The sequence below is a fragment of the Hyla sarda genome, chromosome 1 (assembly GCF_029499605.1).
Source record: "Hyla sarda isolate aHylSar1 chromosome 1, aHylSar1.hap1, whole genome shotgun sequence".
NCBI lineage: Eukaryota > Metazoa > Chordata > Amphibia > Anura > Hylidae > Hyla > Hyla sarda.
In genome coordinates, this window is record NC_079189.1 from 387,239,123 (window position 1) to 387,258,171 (window position 19,049).

Below are 19,049 nucleotides of genomic sequence, written 5' to 3' on the forward strand. Positions count from 1 at the left end.
TATAAGATTTCCTTATTCTCTGTCCAATCTCTGCAACCAATAAACGCTAACACACCTTGTGGTAATAAAAAAGCTCCAGCCTTGTGTTCTCTTAAAGCCTGACCAACTGTTAAATCACAAACATTACATCTCTCCCACAAGTTTGGGCTTTATTGATTCTCTCAGCTGTGACTTTATCTATCTCATTAATAAGATCTTATTACTACCTCCCTCAAACAATGAAGGCCGCAAGTTTCTTCTTATCCATCTGTTATTTATGTCTCAAATAGTCATACAGTGCATTGTAGGTTGTGTCTGCAATAAACACTCTTTTACATTTCTTCTTTTATTCATCTTATTTCATTTTCCCATATAAGAGGTTATGTATTGCCATTATTTTACCGTCAATAAAGGAATTTTTATCAGAAAAAATACTATAAAAAAACAACTAAAATAAAAATGAAACATTGTAACACTAGCAAGAGAAAGAAAATGACCGATTTGGGCCAATCTGGACATTGCCAAATTGTACTTTTGTTGCCAAGGTTTAGACATTAATGCATGTATGTTGAGTTATTTTGAGGGGACACAACATTAAAGGGGTCCAAAGGATAGGGTATAAGAAGTCTCATTGTGGGGGGCCCGCCGCTGGAACCCCCGTGATCTCCCTGCAGCATCCATCGTTTGTTTAGAACACCAGCTGCAGAACCAGAGGCTTGTGATGTTGTGGCCATGCACCCTTGTAACTTCACGACCACGTGAAGTCTATGGAAGTCTATGGTAAGAGGCATGGTGGCCATCTCCCATAGATTTGCATTGGGAAGGAAGGTGTGATGTCAAGAGGGGGCATGGCTGGGGGCCACCTGGGGGGCGGTGCCACAGCAGAGATCACTGGGGGTCCCAGCAGCAGGACCCCCCATAATTAGACATCTTATTCCCTATCCTTTGGATAGGAGATAATATGTCTAAGGAGTACCCCTTCAAATACTGTTATACAGGCTGTGCACTCACTACATTACATTGTAGCAGAGATTCATTTCTTCAGTGTTGTCACATTAAAAGATGTAATAAAATATTTATTAAAATGTCAGAGGTGTACTGAGATACTGTAGTGAGATACTGTATGTGCTAAATAATAACCTTTCTTTGTTTTTTGTATGCTCTGTATTTGCCACAGCAGCGTACACCTGTGTATTAGGTGGTTGTGCTGGCTATTTTTCTTTATTGGGTTTTTGCTTTACAAGCAAGGGGGAGTGGCACCCTCTCTAGCCGTGCACCCCTCCCTGTTCACAGGAGGTTTTAAATTGGTAGTGGATCCTGCATGTCACTCATTCAGAGGCCATGTGCCCAGCAGAAGGTGAGTGAATTAAGCATGTCAGGGTCCCATCCAAAATGGGGCCACCACATAGAAGGTTTTTTAATTTCAATTTGATAGTGGATCCTGCATGTCACCCAGTTAGAGGCCATATGCCCAGCTGAAGGTGAATTTATTTAGTATGTTGGGGTCCCATCCTAAATGAAACCACCACCGCGTAGTGGATGGGGGACATGTTTTGATCAACAAGTGCACTAAGAGCCTCCATTTTATGCCCAAGAGTGTTGCTGCAACCTTTCTTTGTTTTTTTATGTTAAATAATAAAACATGAGTAAAAACTACTACAGAAAAGGGCTTGGGGGTATTGGTTGACAATAAACTCAACTTTAGTGACCAGTGCCAGATAGAGACTGCCAAGACCAAAAAAGTCATAGGATGTTTGAAGAGAGGCATAGAGGCACATGACAGGGACATCACTTGTCAGACTAATTATGAAGTATTGTGCCCAATTTTGAGCACCTGTATAGAAGAAGGACATGGCTGAACTGGGGAGGGTGCAGAAAAAGGTAACCAAGATAATTGATGGTATAATATTTAGCTTGGGGTTATTTAGTTTGGAGAAAAGAGGTCTTTGTGACGATTTGATCACAATCTACAAATATATGAATGGAAAGTACAGAGATCTCTCTTGTGGTCTTTTTTTTTTACCTAGGTCGCTAACTATGACAAAGGAGAATCTGCTACATCTAGAGGAAAGAAGGTTTTGCCACTATCACAGAGATTCTTTACTGTAAGAGCAGAGATACTATGAAACTCTCTGCCACATGATGTTGTGATGTCTGACTCAGTAAATGTTTTTCCGGAATGTTTCCTCTGTTATGGAGCAATTAGCACCAGCCTTATGTTTTTTTGTTTTTTTTTTGTTTTTTGCCTTCCTCATGTTCTTGATTTAAAATAAATAAATAAATATGCCCAAAATCCCCCACTTCAGACCTTCGGAAGTTTGTTATTTCCTTCTACAGGGCTGTATTAGGGCATATTTTTTGTGCCATGATCTGTAGTTTTAATCCATACTTTATAGTAGGTGGGACTTTTTTTTAATCACCTTTTCTTACACATTTTCTTATACATCAGCATTTGTGGCATGAAGTTTATTTTTTATTTTTTCATATTTCAGTCATAGTTCAGTACAATTTTTTTTTTACCATACAATATTTGCTATCAAATAGGCTTATTTTTTGTTTATTTACATGTTTTAGTTGAAAAAAAAGGAAAATGGGTATGATTTGAATTTTTATTTGGGAGGTGTTTTTTTTTTTTATATTTAAAAAAAATGTAACTTTTTTTTTTTTTTTTACACCTTTAGGGGATCCGATTGCTTATACTGATCAATGCTTCTGAGCTTACTTCATATTGTTTTAGAATGCAGCTGCTATACATATTCTGCAATCAGCGTTAAGATGTTAACCCCTTAAGGACACAGCCCATTTTTACCTTAAAGTGGTACTCCGGTGGAAAACTTTTTTTTTTTTTAAATCAACTGGTGCCAGAAAGTAAGGACCCGGGATTTTCCGTTTTTGCACTTTCGTTTTTTCCTCCTTATCTTTAAATAATCATAATTCTTTAAATTTTGCACCTAAAAAATCCATATGATGGCTTATTTTTGGCGCCACCAATTCTACTTTGTAATGACATCAGTCATTTTACCAAAAATCTTTGGCAAAACGGAAGAAAAATCATTAGCCCTCATTTACTAATGTCAACTCGACTTTTTTTGTCGGGCTGTGCGACCAAATTTGTGTCGCATAGCCCATGCGACACAAATTTGGTCGCACAACCTGACAAAAGATATCATCACTCCGAGTGTTTTTTAAACCCATCAAAATGGGCGTGGTTATCACAAAAAGGGGCGTGTTCCTGACAAAAAAGAAAAAACACTATGATGAAAAACTCACAGGAAAACCTGTGGATTTTTCTTCACTAAAACCCAACAGCTCTGAGCTGTCGGGAAATTACTGAAAACCGAGTGAATGCTACCCCCATCATGGAACATTGATGACTAATGCAGTGGTCTCCAACTTGCGGACCTCCAGATGTTTCAAAACTACAACTCCCAGCAAGCCCGGACAGCCATTGGCTGTCCGCGCATTCTAAGAGTTGTAGTTTTGCAACATCTGGAGGTCCGCAGGTTGGAGACCACTGCGCTTCAGAGGCATATGTATATAGAAGCGAAGTGGTGAGAAGACATATAGCATTATCTGGTTCCCACTTCGCTACAATACATAATGCACAGCAAACACCAGATCTGCCCCATCGCCTCCCCCATCCCCGGTGTTATAATTACCTGTTGCTGGGGCCCGGGGTCCACGATGATTCTGGCTTCGGGGCTGTTGCTGTGCGCTGTCACTGTGCGCACTGATGGTGATGTCACGATGTGCATTGGGGACGTCAATCGTCAGTGCGCACAGTGACAGCGCACAGCAACAGCGCCGAAGCCAGAATCATCGTGGACCCCGGGCCCCAGCAACAGGTAATTATAACACCGGGGATGGGGGAGGCGATGGGGCAGATCTGGTGTTTGCTGTGCATTATGTATTGTAGCGAAGTGGGAACCAGATAACGCTATATGACTGCTCCCCACTTCGCTTCTATATACATATGCCTCTGAAGCGCAGTGGTCTCCAACCTGCGGACCTCCAGATGTTGCAAAACTACAACTCCCAGCATGCCCGGACAGCCAACGGCATGCTGGGAGTTGTAGTTTTGAAACATCTGGAGGTCTGCAAGTTGGAGACCACTGCATTAGTCATTAATAGCGCTTTAGAGACATATGTATATAGATGCGCTGTGCGGGGCATATATATCTACATGCGCTGCAGGGGGGAATATAATAACGCTATGCGGGGGGATATATATATATGTGTACACATGCGCTGCGTGGGGTATATAATAGCGCTATGCGGGGGGATTTATATATATGTACACATGCGCTGCGGGGGTATATAATAGCGCTATGCGGGGGGGATTTATATATATGTACACATGCGCTGCGGGGGTATATAATAGCGCTATGCGGGGGGGGGATTTATATATATATATATACACATGCGCTGCTGGGGGCATGTGATTGCGCAGTGCGGGGGCATATATGCAAGTTACCCTGCGACACAATTTCCAACCCGTGCGACACAATTTTTTTCCCCGTGCGACACATTAGTAAATCAGGGAGAAAAATACACAGAGTAAATGATGAAACACTCAGAGAGAAACCCGACACTCTTAGTAAATGAGGGCCATTGTGCAACAAAAATTTAAGAAAAAAACGCCATTTTGTAAATTTTGGGGGCTTCCGATTCTACACAGTAAATTTTTGGGTAAAAATTACACCTTATTGTTATTCCATAGGTCCATATGATAAAAATGATACCCTACTTATGTAGATTTGATTTTGGTGTACTTCTGAAAAAAATCTGAACTACATGCAGGAAAAGTTTAATGTTTAAAATTGTCATCTCCTGACGCCTATAACTTTTTTCTTTTTCGGCGTATGGAGCAGTATGAGGGCTCATTTTTTGCACCGTGATCTGAAGTTTTTAGCTGTATTATTTTTGTATTGATCGGACTTATTGATTGTTTTTTTTCCCCATTTTTTCATGATATAAAAAGTGACAAAAAAATATGCTATTTTGGACTTTGGAATTTTTTTGTTCGTACGCCATTGACCGTGCGGGTAAATTAATTATTTATTTTTATAATTTGGACGTTTATGCACGCGGTGATATCACATATGTTTATTTTTATTTACATAGTTTTTTTTTAAATGGGAAAAGGGGGGTGATTCAAACTTTTATTAGGGAAGGGGTTAAATGATCTTTATTAACTTTTTTTTTCCTATTTTTTATTTTTTTTTGCAATGTTATAGCTCCCATGGGGGCTATAACACTGCACACACTAATCTTTTACATTGATCAATGGTTTCTCATAGGATTTCACAGCGGCAGTCCCAAACAGCCCCCTGAGCTAACCAGCATTCATTTAGTTTCACTTTAGACTAAAGGGTTAATAGCACGCGGCACCGCGCTTTTTCATTTTCACGGACCACTGTTCCAAAAATCTGTCAGACACCTGTGGGGTGTACATGCTCACTGCACCCCTTGTTACATTCCGTGAGGGGTGTAGTTTCCAAAATGGGGTCACATGTGGGGGGAGTCCACTGTTCTGGCAGCATGCGGGCTTTGTAAATGAACATGGCCTTCAATTCCAGCCAAATTCTCTCTCCAAATGCCCAATGGTGCTCCTTCTCTTCTGAGCATTGTAGTGCGCCCGCAGAGCACTTTACATACACATTTGGGGTATTTCCTTACTCAGAAGAAATCGGGTTACAAATTTTGGGGGCTCTTTTTTACTATTACCTCTTGTGAAAATGAAAACTTTGGGGTAACCAGGATTTTAGTGAAAAAAATTAAATTTTTAATTTTCATGTCCAACTTTTCCAAATTTGTCAAACACCTGTGGGGTGTTAAGGCTCTCTATACTCCTTGTTATGTTCTGTGAGGGGTGTAGTTTCCAAAATGGGGTCAAATGTGGGTGTTGTTTTTTGTTTTGCATTTATGTCAGAACCACTGTAAAATCAGCCACCCCTGTACAAATCACAAATTTAGACCTCAAACATATATGGTGCACCCTCACTCCTGAGCCATGTTGTGCACCCGCAGAGCACTTTATGTCCACATATGGGGTATTGTGTTACAAATTTTGGGGGTCTTGCTTTCCTTTTTCCTCTTGGGAAAATGAAAAGTATGGGGCAACACCAGCATGTTAGTGTAAAAAACAACATTTTTTACACTAACATGCTGGTGTAGACCCGAATTTTTCATTTTCATAAGGGGTAAAAGGAGGAAAAGCCCCACAACATTTTTAACACCCCCAAGTACAGAAATACCCCATATGTGGCCCTAAACTGTTGCCGTGAAATATGACAGGGCTCCGAGGTGAGAGAGCGCCATGTGCATTTGAGGCCTAAATTAGTGATTTGCATAGGAGCAAACACAGATGCAAGCATTACACTTGCCTCCACTGCCAAAAATACCCTACACCAGTGTTTCCCAAACAAGGTGCCTCTAGCTGTTGCAAAACTCCCAGCATACCTGGACAATCAATGGCCGTCTGTCAATGCCGGGAGTTGTTGTTTTGCAACAGCCAGAGGCTCTGTTTTGGAAACGCATTTTTATTGGGGGGTAATTGTGTAAGGGTGTATATGTAGTGTTTTACTTTTTATTTTGTGGTAGTGTAGTGTAGTCAGTATTTTTAGGATACATTCACACGGGAAAAGGTTTACAGTGAGTTTCCTGCTGGGAGTTTGAGTTGCAGTGGAAAATTTGCCGCAGCTCAAACATGCATTGGGAAACTAGCTGTGAACCCCCGCCCATGTGAATGTACCCATGGTTTACAGGTGCAAACCTCCAGCTATTGCAAAACTAAAACTCTAAACAGGAACTTTTCCTACAGCTAGAGGCGAGGAAGAAAAAACGAAAAACACTAAAATAAAATTGCTCCGGTCCTGAAGGCCAAAGTGGGCTGTGTCGTTAGGGAGTTAAAATCTACACTATCATAATAACAAATTAACACCTATGAGTCAATAGAGATTGTTAACAAATTTATAAATGACTATTCCCCCTGCAGGTTACTAATGAAAAATAAGTAATGATATGACTTGGAGAGGGTTTAATTGCTTCATTTTTTTTTCTGTTAAAGGGATACTCTGGTGGAAAAACATTTTTTTTTAAATCAACTGGTGCCAGAATTTGTAAATTACTTCTATTAAAAAAAAAAAATCTTAATCCTTCCAATACTGTCCATGTCAGAAACTATCCAGACTAGGAGCAAATCCACATAACAAACCTCTCCTGCTCTGACAGTTCCTGATACCGACAGAGGTATCAGCAGATATCACTGTGGTGAGACTGAAAAGAACTCCAGAAAAAAATACAACTTCCTGTAAAGCATTCAGCAGCTGATAAGTACTTGAAAGATTTGGATTTTTAAATTGAAGTAATTCACAAATCTGTTTAACTTTCTGGCACCAGTTGATTTGAAAAAAAAAATGTTTTCCACTGGAGTACCCCTTTAAGCTCTCTCTATTATACACTCTCTGGTAGCTGATTTTTCATTATTTAGAGGACATTTATTTAATTTGGCTTTCAACATTTTGGCTTTTTTTATTTCTTGTTGTAGCTATATGAGTTTCTTTTATGAGACTCAAAGCATAGTCTTCTGTGCTTTTCAGTCTGGCAAAATTGACATATTGATGTAAGGAACAGACCAAGCCTGCAAATCTGGTTATGAATCAATATAAAAGAATATAAAATTAAAAGGACAACCCAGCATGATGTGAACAGGTCCTAAATACCATAAAACATACACAAGCACAATAGTAAAGAGTTGCCTTGCACTGAGGTGTGTAATTGTCATGATCAAGCAGCCAAAGTGAAGAAAACCAAAGAGGAGAAAATTAATTTTGTCATGCCAAATACAAAACTTCAAAACTTTTCTCTTTTGAATGCTGCAATTCTAAGGCTAGCATTCCACTTTTTTTATTTTATTTTATTTTTCCTGCGTTTTTTTTTTTTTTTTTTTTTTACAAAAAAAAGCACCAGAAAAAACACTGACTTTTTTCTGGCATTTTTGCATTTGAGTGGAAATTGCATTTTTGGGCCTCCTTTTCCAGAAAAAAAAAAAAAGGAAATAAAGGGGGAAAAAAAGGAGGCAGTAGGGATGAGAAAAAATGTATTTAAAATTAATTTGTAATAAAGTGTGTGTGTTTCACTTTTTTTTCTGTATTTGTAACTTTTTTTTAGGTAGTACTACTATTCCCAGCATGGAACAGACTGTTCTATGGTGGGAGTAGTAGTACCTGTACTAATAGACATATCACCCAATGCGATCATCCATAATATAGCAGAAATGCGGAGTGGCTCTATACAGCGCTCGCATCTCTGCTCTGTACTCCAAGCCAACCAGTGATGTGAATAGAACATTACTCATTTATATTTTCCGGCCATAGTGGGGATTGGCCGGATGGTTGCAGCCAATCACTGCTCTCAGCTGGAAATATGAACGAGTGATGTTCTATTCATATCACTGGCCAGCCGGAGTATAGAGCAGAGATGCGAGCGAGGTGAAAGCCGCTCCACATCTCTGCAATAGATAGGACGATCGCATCGAGTGTCAGGAGTGACACCCGCTGTGATCTATCCTTAACTGCAGGTACTACTACTCTCAAAATGGAGCACACTCTGCTCCATGCTGGGAGCTTTAGTACCTGCATTAATAGACAGATCTCAGCAAGTGTAACTTATGTCACCTGTTGCGATCTGTTTATTAATGCAGGTACTACAACAGCAAGCATGGAGCAGAGTGTGCTTCATGTTTGGAGCAGTAGTACAGTTAAGGAAAGATCACAGCGGATGTCACTCCTGACACTCGCTGTGATCCTCCTGTATAATGCGGCCGGCCGCTCTTCTATGGTCCACTGCACTGACGTATATATACACATATTCATATTTCCCACAGAGAGTTGTGATTGGCTGCAACCATCTGGCCAATCAGAGCTCTCTGTGGGAAATATGAATAGGTGTGTATATATGCCAGGGCAGGGGACAATAGAAGAGCGACCAGCCAAATCCATAAATTATACAGAAGGATCGCAACGGACACAGGGCGATCTGTCAATTATTACAGGTACTACTACTCTCATGCTGGGAGTAGTAGTACTACCTAAAAAATGTAAAAAATAAAGAATAAAAAGTGAAAAACACACACACACTACATTTTTATTATTGTCGGCTACATGTTTAGTGCCCTGCCCGCACACATAAATTGAACCCTGTTTAAAAATGTATAAAAATGTTGTTACAAAAAAAAGATACATTTTTTCAAATACAATTTTTTCCATCACTACTGTATCTTTTTTATAATTTTTTTAATGGTACTCTTCGAAATTTTATTAAAAAGGATATCTCCATTACTTTTTTGGATCGCTAAAGTCCAAAAAAGGATAAAAAACGCCTGAAAAAACACCTAAGTTAAAACCCACCTGGCATTTTTCTTGGCATTTTTTTACCCCCATATACTTCTATGGGAGAAAAATACCACAATTTCAGGGGAAAAAACGCCATAGGCTCAACATGCTGCGATTTTGCAAAACCGCCAAGGAGCTGAAAAAGAGTGAAAAAAAAAAAACAACGCCAAACTGAAAAATGCAAAGCGGAAAAAGAATTGTGAGTTTTATTCTTGGACTTACTGTTTTACATGCCGTGTGATCCCCATAGACCACAAGGTGCCTATTGGTTTCAATGGGCAAAAAATCACATAGTTAATGCACTAGTCATAGTTCCCTATACAATTAAAGAAGGTAGGGCATATGCACATACATTTTCACATATGCGGGGAAAAAAACGAATATTCGTAATTCCGAATATATAGTTCTATATTCACAATATTCGCGAATTTGCGAATATGCGATATTCGCGAATAAAATTAGATTTGCGAATATTCGCGAACAACACTACTATTTAAAAGGGAGGCCTATAAAGTCTACTTTGCTGAGGGAGATCCTGTGTTGTCATAAATGACATAGTGGGCTTCCCTACCAACTGTCAAAATGCAGAAGCATCACTTTCCCTTTCGTGTGAGAGCTCGATTATGCCAACATAACTGCTTGCTGAAAATTAAATTAACATGTTGAAGGCATAAGGCTCAGCTCTGCAGCCCAATCATTTATATGGATGGGGGGGGGGTGTGATGGGGTTAAACTCTACATTCTCATTGCTTCTCATTGTTTATTGATATCCTTATTTTTGATAAAAGTGAATTGGAAATGTAGAGTAGTTTGGTTCTACCAATTACATCTCTAAGAGGTTTTATACAAATATTTTTTTAGCTCTTTGTGCCCACTATGCCTTTATCATAGAATTGTCTTAATGAGCTCATACAACATAGCTACTATAACCTTAAAGGGGATTCCAGGAAAAACTATATATATATATATATATATATATATATATATATATATATATATATTGGCTCCAGAAAGTTAAACAGATTTGTACATTACTTCTATTAAAAAATCTTACTCCTTCCAATAATTATCAGCTGCTGAAGTTGAGTTGTTCTTTTCTGTCTGGTAACAGTGCTCTCTGCTGACACCTCTGCTTGTCTCGGGAACTGCACAGAGTAGAAGAGGTTTGCTATGGGGATTTGCTTCTACTCTGGACAGTTCCTGAGACTTGTGTCATTAGAGAGCACTTAGACAGAAAAGAACAACTCAACTTCAGCAGCTCATAAGTCCTGAAAGGATCACGATTTTTTAATAGAAGTAATTTACAAATCTGTTTGACTCTCTGGAGCCAGTTGAGATATATATATATATATATATATATATATATATATATATATATATATATATAATTTTTTTCCTGGATAACCCCTTTAAGTTTTGTCTTAGTTTACTTTTTTAAGCTTTATGTCATTTGAAGGACTTTTCCTGTAACTTGAGCCTGACTGACTTTTTGATCTATTTCACAAGTGCATGAATCATCATCCTCTAATTGCATCTTTACCCTGCTTCTGAATGGGAATTGCTGCCGCTCTTTACCTTTACACAATAAATCACGTTATTCATGAATTCTTTCTCTTACCCCACATAATAAGTGCTTTTACTTACATAATGTTACAAATGTATTTATTGCAGACACTAACAAACAAATCCAGACAAGTAAATTAGTATCCAATGGTCCAACAGTTGTTTCTCATGGCAGAACTGTATGATAATTTAAAATAAAAGAATGACCTCAATAAGAAGGAATAACTCCATTGTAATAAAAAAAAAAAAAACCAAAAAAAAAAAACAAACAAGGCAATACTGGTTCCATGTTCAGACAGCCATAGACAACGACATTTGCTGCACACCACGGTAACTTTAGATGTTTAAAAGGAATCTAATTTATATTAACATAGATGTTGGATAATTCATCAAAAGCCTTAAGTGAAATTCAATAAGACATTTCATTTTATTATGAAGTCTGCCACTTTTAACCCCTTCCCGCAAATTGACGTATATTCACGTCCACTGCGTGCTCCCGCTGTATGACACGCGCTCAGCAGCTAAGCACGCATCATACCCGGTGGGTTTCGGTTGCTATTAGCAAAGAGGACTCACGGCTAATGCCTGACATCACTGATCAGGCTGTTGTCCAGCATTAACCATTTAGATGCTGCGAAACTGTGGCATCCCGATCAACTGAGAGAATGGCAGGAGGTCTCTCACCTTCCTCCCTGCTGTTCGATCGGTGCTTGAAGCTTTCAGTCAGCTATGCCAGGCTGAAGCATTGGAGCACCGATAACACTTTTAAACTTATTTTTTTATTTATTTTTTTACACTTTTTTTTAGTCCCCCGCAGGGACTAGAAAAAAGTGTAAAAAAAGAAATAAAAAAGTAACAAATATGCATTGACCCCTTCCCTAATAAAAGTTTAAATTACCCCCCTTTTCCCATTCTTTAAATAAAAAATTGTAAAAAAAATAAATAAAACCTAAACATGTGTGGCATTGCCGCGTGCGCAAATGTCCGAAATATTAAAATATAATGTTAATTAAGCCGCTCGGTCAAAGGCGCAAGCGTGAAAAAAAGTTTCAAAGTCCAGAAATGCATATTTTTGGGCCACTTCATATACTAGAAATAATGATTAAAGAAACATACATTCTTATATGCAGAAAAAGAAAAAAGTTATAGGGGTCAGAAGTGGACAATTAGAATTTTTTAAAAGTAGTAAAATAAAACAAAACCTATATAAATTGGGTATTATTTTAATTGTATGGACCTACAGAATAAAGATAATGTGTCATTTTTACCGAAAGGTGCACTGTGTAGAAACGGAAGCCCCCAAATTTGCAAAATGATGGGTTTTCTTTTTAACTTTGCCCTACAAAAAATTTTTTGTTTATTTCACTGTACATTAAGAGGTACAATTAGTGATGTCATTACATAGCACAATTGGTGATGCAAAAAAGCCCTCCTAATGGTTATGTCTATTAGAAGGCAAGGAGCGAAAAACAAAACCTATAAAAAAAATCCTGAAAGGGTTAAGCCATGTTCCCACAATATATTTTTGTATTTTTTTGGGCCATAAAAAAATACTTTATGTTAAAATCGGGGGGAAAAAAAACTTTTTTTTTTTTTTCCAATAATGAAATAGCTGTTAGCGTGCGCACACAATACACAGTGCATGTGTTTTTACAGCCACTTAAAAAAGTAATATTTCATGGGACAATAGCTGAAACCTTGCCTTTTTTTTACCATGAAAATGCATTTTTACTAAAAGCAAAGGGTGCATAAAAAGTGCAATTTTTGTAACATTTTCTGAAAAATGTTTGCAAAAGCACAGTGAAAACACCTTAAAGGGGTACTTTGGCGCTAAATATCTTATCGCCATCAAAAGGAAAGGGGATAAGATGTTAGATCGCGGGGATCCCGGCGCTGGGGACCCCCGCGAGATCTCCAGCAGCACCCCCGTTTTTCAGCGGTGCAGGGGACGGAGTATCGTGATTTCATGGCTCTGCCCATAGACTTGCATTGAGGGGGCATGACATCATGAGGGGTGGAGCCATAACGCCAAAATGCTCCATCCCCTGCACCGCCCATCATCAGCCACAGAGCAATCCTTGCTCTGTGTAGCTGAAAAACGGGGATGCTGCAGGAGAGATCGCGGGGGTCCCCAGCGGTAGTATCCCTGCAATCTAACATCTTATCCCCTATCCTTTTGGAAGGGCATAAGATTTTTAGCGCCCGAGTACCCCTTTAAACAATAAAAACACAAGGTGTGAACAAAGCCTTAAAGGAGATCTGCAGTGTTAGACACGTATTCCCTGTCCGCAGATCTGTACGCTGGGACCCCCTGCAATCTCCTGCATGGAGCCCCAACTCTCGCCATACAGATGGCGTGCATCGCCACTTCTCCCATAGAGCTGTATGGAGGGGGAATGTTGTCGACCTCAGTGACAACACACGCATTAGCCATGCAAAGCAGCGGCAATGCCGAGCCCCAGCACGAGAGATTGCAAGGGGTCCCAGATAGGGGATAAGTGTCTAACACTGCATTACTCCTTTAAGGAGTACTATATATAGACAATTAAAGTCAGGGTCATGACACATGAAACCTTTTTAAAGTTCATCTTAATTTGGATTTTACTGGGATCAATAATAAAAATAAGCTGAAGTGAACCTTCACAATAATAACATCTATTTCCCACTGTTGTGCTCAAGAAGAAATATAAACCAATAGTTTGCCAGTGTTTTAACCTCTTAAGGACATAGCCCATTTTTACGTTAAAGGGGTACTCCGCCGCTAGACATCTTATCCCCTATCCAAAAGATAGGGGATAAGATGTCTGATCGCTGGGGTCCCGCCACTGGGCACCCCCGGGATCTAGGCTGCAGCACCCCACTGTCATCACTGCACCAAGCAAACATTGCTCTGTGTGTAATGACGGGCGACACAGAGGCCAGAGCATTGTTATATCATGGCTCCGCCCCTCGTGATGTAATGGCCCGCCCCCTGCCATCACGTCCTCTCCCATAGACTTGCATTAACCCCTTCATGACCCAGCTAGTTTTGGCCTTCATCTTTTGGCTGTTTTTTTCAAATCTGACATGTGTCTCTTTAAGTTGTAATAACTTTGAACTGCTATTACCTGGCAAAGTGATTCAGAGATAGTTTTTTTCGACACATATTGTACTTTCTATTAGTGGTAAATTTTTGTTGATACATGAAACAATTTTTGTGAAAAACTCTAAAATATTTCTCTATGTTTTAAACTCTCTACTTGTAAGAGAAATAGTCATGCCAAATAAATTTAGTTATTAAGTCCCATCCACAACATGTCTACTTTATGCTGGCATAATTTGTTAAACATTCTTTTACTTTTTTACGACATTAGAAGGCTTATATTATTATGAGCATTTTTAAAAGTTCAAAATCACATTTTTTTGGGAACTATAAAATTTTGAATACATGTTTGTATGTGTGTGTATATATATATATATATATATATATATATATATATATATATATATATATATACATATACATACATATACACACGTATATATATATATATATATATATATATATATATATATATATATACACACATATATATATATATATATATATATATATATATATATGTATTTATTTTATTTATTTATTTTACTTCTGTACAACACATCCCCTCCATGCAGTAACAGGTTTTGGACAATAGGGGGAGCTGTTGTACAACTAAACAGCTCAATTTACAAAAAAATTAATAAAAATGAAAAAGTGAAAGTGAAACTAAAGCATGCATCGGCAACTCGGGATGGGTAAGGGACACCGGGGGAAGGAGAACAGGTAAGGGACACTGGGGTCTCCAAGCAGACCAGTGTGTGTCCCCCGACCCCGTGATCGTGACACACACACTGTGCTGCTCAGGATTTTTCTGTGTGATCGCTGTGAGGGGGGAGGAAACCCCCCTAGGTCCCGAGGCAAGATGGCTGGCTATCAGTGATAGCCACCATCTTACTGGGCGCGGCGGGATGCCACGAGTAGCGGGCAGTATTTGCATGACGTACATGTACATCATAGGTCGGGAAAACCTTCCTGGTCATGATGTACATGTATGTCAAAGGTTGAGAAGAGGTTAAGGGGTGGGCCATGACATCACGAGGGGCAGAGCCATGACATCACAATGCTTTTGCCCCTGTGTCACACGTCATTACGCGCACCTCACCTTTTAAGAGACAGAACTTTTTATTTTCCCATATACAGACCCATAGGAGGGCTTATTTTTTGTGCAACAAGTTGTCCTTTGTACTGCAACTTTTTATTTTACCATAATTTGTACAGATAAAACAAAATCATTATTTATGGAGGGGTAAATTGAAACAAAAACTGAATATTTTTTAACAAAACTAGTATGGTTAAAATTGTCCTTTTCACCATGCAAGATCATAAGCATTATATTTTAACAGCTCAGACAATTATGCATTCAGTGATACCAATTATGTTTTTTATCTTTATTTTTTTGTAAAATGGTAAAATAAGGGTGATTTAATTTTTTTTATTAGAGGAGGGGTTTTAAACTCATTAAGGATGCAGCCCATTTTGACCTTTTTTTTTTTCCAAATCTGACCTGTGTCATGTTAAGCATTAATAACTCTGAGATGCTTTTACTTATCATTCTGATTCCGAGAGTGTTGTTTCATGACATATTCTCCTTTAAAGGGATACTCCACTGGGAAACATTTTTTTTTAAATCAACTGGTGCAGATTTGTAAATTACTTCTATATAAAAATCTTAATCTTTCCAGTATTTTTCAGCTGCTGTATGTTCCAGAGGAAGTTATTTTCTTTTTAAATTTCCTTTCTGTTTGACCACAGAGCCCTCTGCTGACACTTCTGTCCATTTTAGGAACTGTCCATAATAGGACCAATTACTCATAGCAAACCTATCCTACTTTGCAGAGTGGAACCATTTTAAGTGTTTTTAAATGTGTGTGTAGCCCAGTGTTTCCCAACCAGGGTGACATAAAAGGAATATACTTGTGGAACAGAATGGTCATTGCAATAAGAGCAACGATAGCTACAGTGATGGCCGCCATTGACTAGAAATTTTTCTACTTTTTAGTCTTATATTTTTTTTTTACCTTTTTTGTACATTTTTTTATCAATATGTGCACATTAAAAGTTAAGTTTTAGGTTCCCTTTATATAGTTATTGTTTTGTGATTTATCTGCTTGGGAGACCAACACACTATACATTTTTTCAGTAATACTAGACCAGTGTTTCCCAACCAGGATGCCTGCAGATGTTGCAAAACTACAACTTCCAGCATGCCTGGACAGCCAAAGGCTACCAAAGGCTGTCCAGGAATGCTAGGAGTTGTAGTTTTGCAACATCTGGAGGCATCCTGGTTGGGAAACACTGGTCTAGTATTACTGAAAAAATGTATAGTGTGTTGGTCTCCCAAGCAGATAAATCACAAAACAATAACTATATAAAGGGAACCTAAAACTTAACTTTTAATGTGCACATATTGATAAAAAAATGTACAAAAAAGGTAAAAAAAAATATATAAGACTAAAAAGTAGAAAAATTTCTAGTCAATGGCGGCCATCACTGTAGCTATCGTTGCTCTTATTGCAATGACCATTCTGTTCCACAAGTATATTCCTTTTATGTCAGATGAACACAGTCCATTAATCCATTTGGCTTCCAGATGATGAATATCCAATAGGTCAGTGTTCAGTATTTATGCACTATACTAACGTTTACTTCCTGCGTTATTACACCTCCGGATTCCTTAAAATATTATTAGTAGTTGTATTCACAGTTCTCTGATATAGGAAATATGAATTGAACACCAACTTCCACTATGTATGGAGCGCCTGATTCCCCATCTCAGATGGACTGAAATAGTAGTGTATAGCTGATACAATGTATTAAGTCGCTGGACTACTGATTCACGTTCAGTCTTCAAGAGGACCACTCAATAGCAGTAAATTTCAACTTATATAGTCCTTATTCACACACCACAATATCAACTAGTGCACACCGATATTCAGTCTATGATTGAAGATGAATACACATAGAACTGCCGTACACAGAAACCACACTAAACTAGGTTAGTCTGGATCCATACAGATATTGATTAGGGCAATCCAGGACACACCTTGATTATTAGGCTATTATACACATACACAGAATAATCTGAGATGTACTTGTTTTTCCAATCTGGTATACAATTGACACATTTGGTGGCACCCGATTCAAATGATTACAGCTGAGCCCCTTTTTTCTTTTGTGATGTGCAGTGGTAAATTTCCGTTGATACTTGCTTCACTTCTTTGTGTAAAATTCCCAATTTCATGAAAATTTGGAAAATTTTGCATTTTTCTAACTTTGAGGCTTTCTGCTTGTAAGGAAAATTGGACCAAATAAATTATATATTGATTCACATGTACAATATGTCTTCTTTATGTTGGCATCATAAAGTTGACATGTTTTTACTTTTTGAAGACATTAGAGGGCTTCAAAGTTTAGCATCAATTTTCTAAATTTTCATGAAAAATTCTAAATCTGAATTTTTCTGGGACCAGTTCAGTTTGAAGTGGATTTGAGGGGCCTTTCTGTAAGAAATCCTCCAAAAATGACCCAATTATAGAAAATGCATCCCTCAAAGTATTTAAAATGACATTCAGAAAGTTTGTTAAGCCAATGTGGAGGAGAAAACTCAAAATCTAATTTATTTTTTTACACAAATGCATTCTTGTAGCCCTATTTTTTTTATTTTTACAAGGGGTAAAGGGAGTAAAAAGCCCCCAAAATGTGTTATTAAATTACATTTTTCATTTTCACTGACCATTGTTCTAAATATCTGTCAGACGCTTCTAGGGTGTAAATGCCCAGTGCACCCCTTATTACATTCCTTGAGGAACTGTGTCACAAATTGAGGGCTTTTGCTCCTTTTACCCCTTATAAAAAAGGAATGTTGGGGGCTACACCAGCATCTTAGTGTAAAAAAACAAAAACAATTTTACACTAACATGCTGATGTTGCCTTATACATTTAATTTTCACAAGAGGTAAAAGGAGAAAAATAGACCCCAAATTCTCCCAAGTACGGATATACCCCATATGTGGATGCAAAGCAAACTGCGGGGGGCATAAAAAAACATGTGACCCCATTTTGGAAACTACAGCCCTCAAGGAATGTAACAAGAGGTGCAGTTAGCATTTACACCCCACAGATGACTGACAGATTTTTGGAACAATGGTCAGAGAAAAGGAACAATTTAACTTTTCATAATTTATCGTTTATGTCAGAAATGCTGCAACTATCAGCCACCCTGGCTCTCCCAGGTTGCATCACTGCAACATGGATCCGGAGGCTGGAGGCAGATAAGAGGAACCTCTGTAGCCATTTTAGCTTATCAGATCCTGACAAATTTTGGGGGGGTATTTTCTGCTATTAACCCTTGCAAAAATGTGAAATTTGGGGTGAAACACATATTTTAGTGACATTTTAATTTTTTTTACATATGCAAAAGCCGTGAAACACCTGTGGGGTATTGAGGCTCACTTAATTCCTTGTTACGTTCCTCAAGGAGTCTAGTTTCCAAAATAGTATGCCATGTGTTTTTTTTTGCTGTTCTGGCACCATAGGGGCTTCCTAAATGCAACATGCCCCCCAAAAACCATTTCAGAAAAATGTACTCTCCAAAATCCCATTGTCGCTCCTTCGCTTCTGAGCCCTCTACTGCGCCCGCCGAACACTTTACATAGACATATGAGGTATGTGCTTACTCAAGAGAAATTGTGCTACAAATATAACTATAATTTTCTCCTTTTACCCCTTGTAAAAATTCAAAAATTGGGTCTACAAGAACATGCAAGTGTAAAAAATTAAGATTGTGAATTTCCTCCTTCACTTTGCTGCTATTCCTGTTAAACACCTAAAGGGTTAAAACGCTGACTGAATGTCATTTTGAATACTTTGGGGGGTGCAGTTTTTATAATGGGGTCTTTTATGGGGTATTTCTAATATGAAGACCCTTCAAATCCACTTCAAACCTGAACTGGTCCCTGAAAAATAGTGAGTTTGAAAATTTTGTGAAAAATTGAAAAATTGCTGCTGTACTTTGAAGCCCTCTGGTGTCT

The 19,049-nt window shown here is 38.3% G+C and overlaps 1 protein-coding gene across 3 annotated transcripts in view; it reads right to left on the minus strand.

The window, feature by feature from the left end:
* The window catches only part of CNTNAP4 (contactin associated protein family member 4), a 401,947-nt gene that overhangs the window by 68,431 nt on the left and 314,467 nt on the right, over nt 1-19,049 (minus strand). The gene's annotated exons all lie outside the window — the stretch shown is intronic.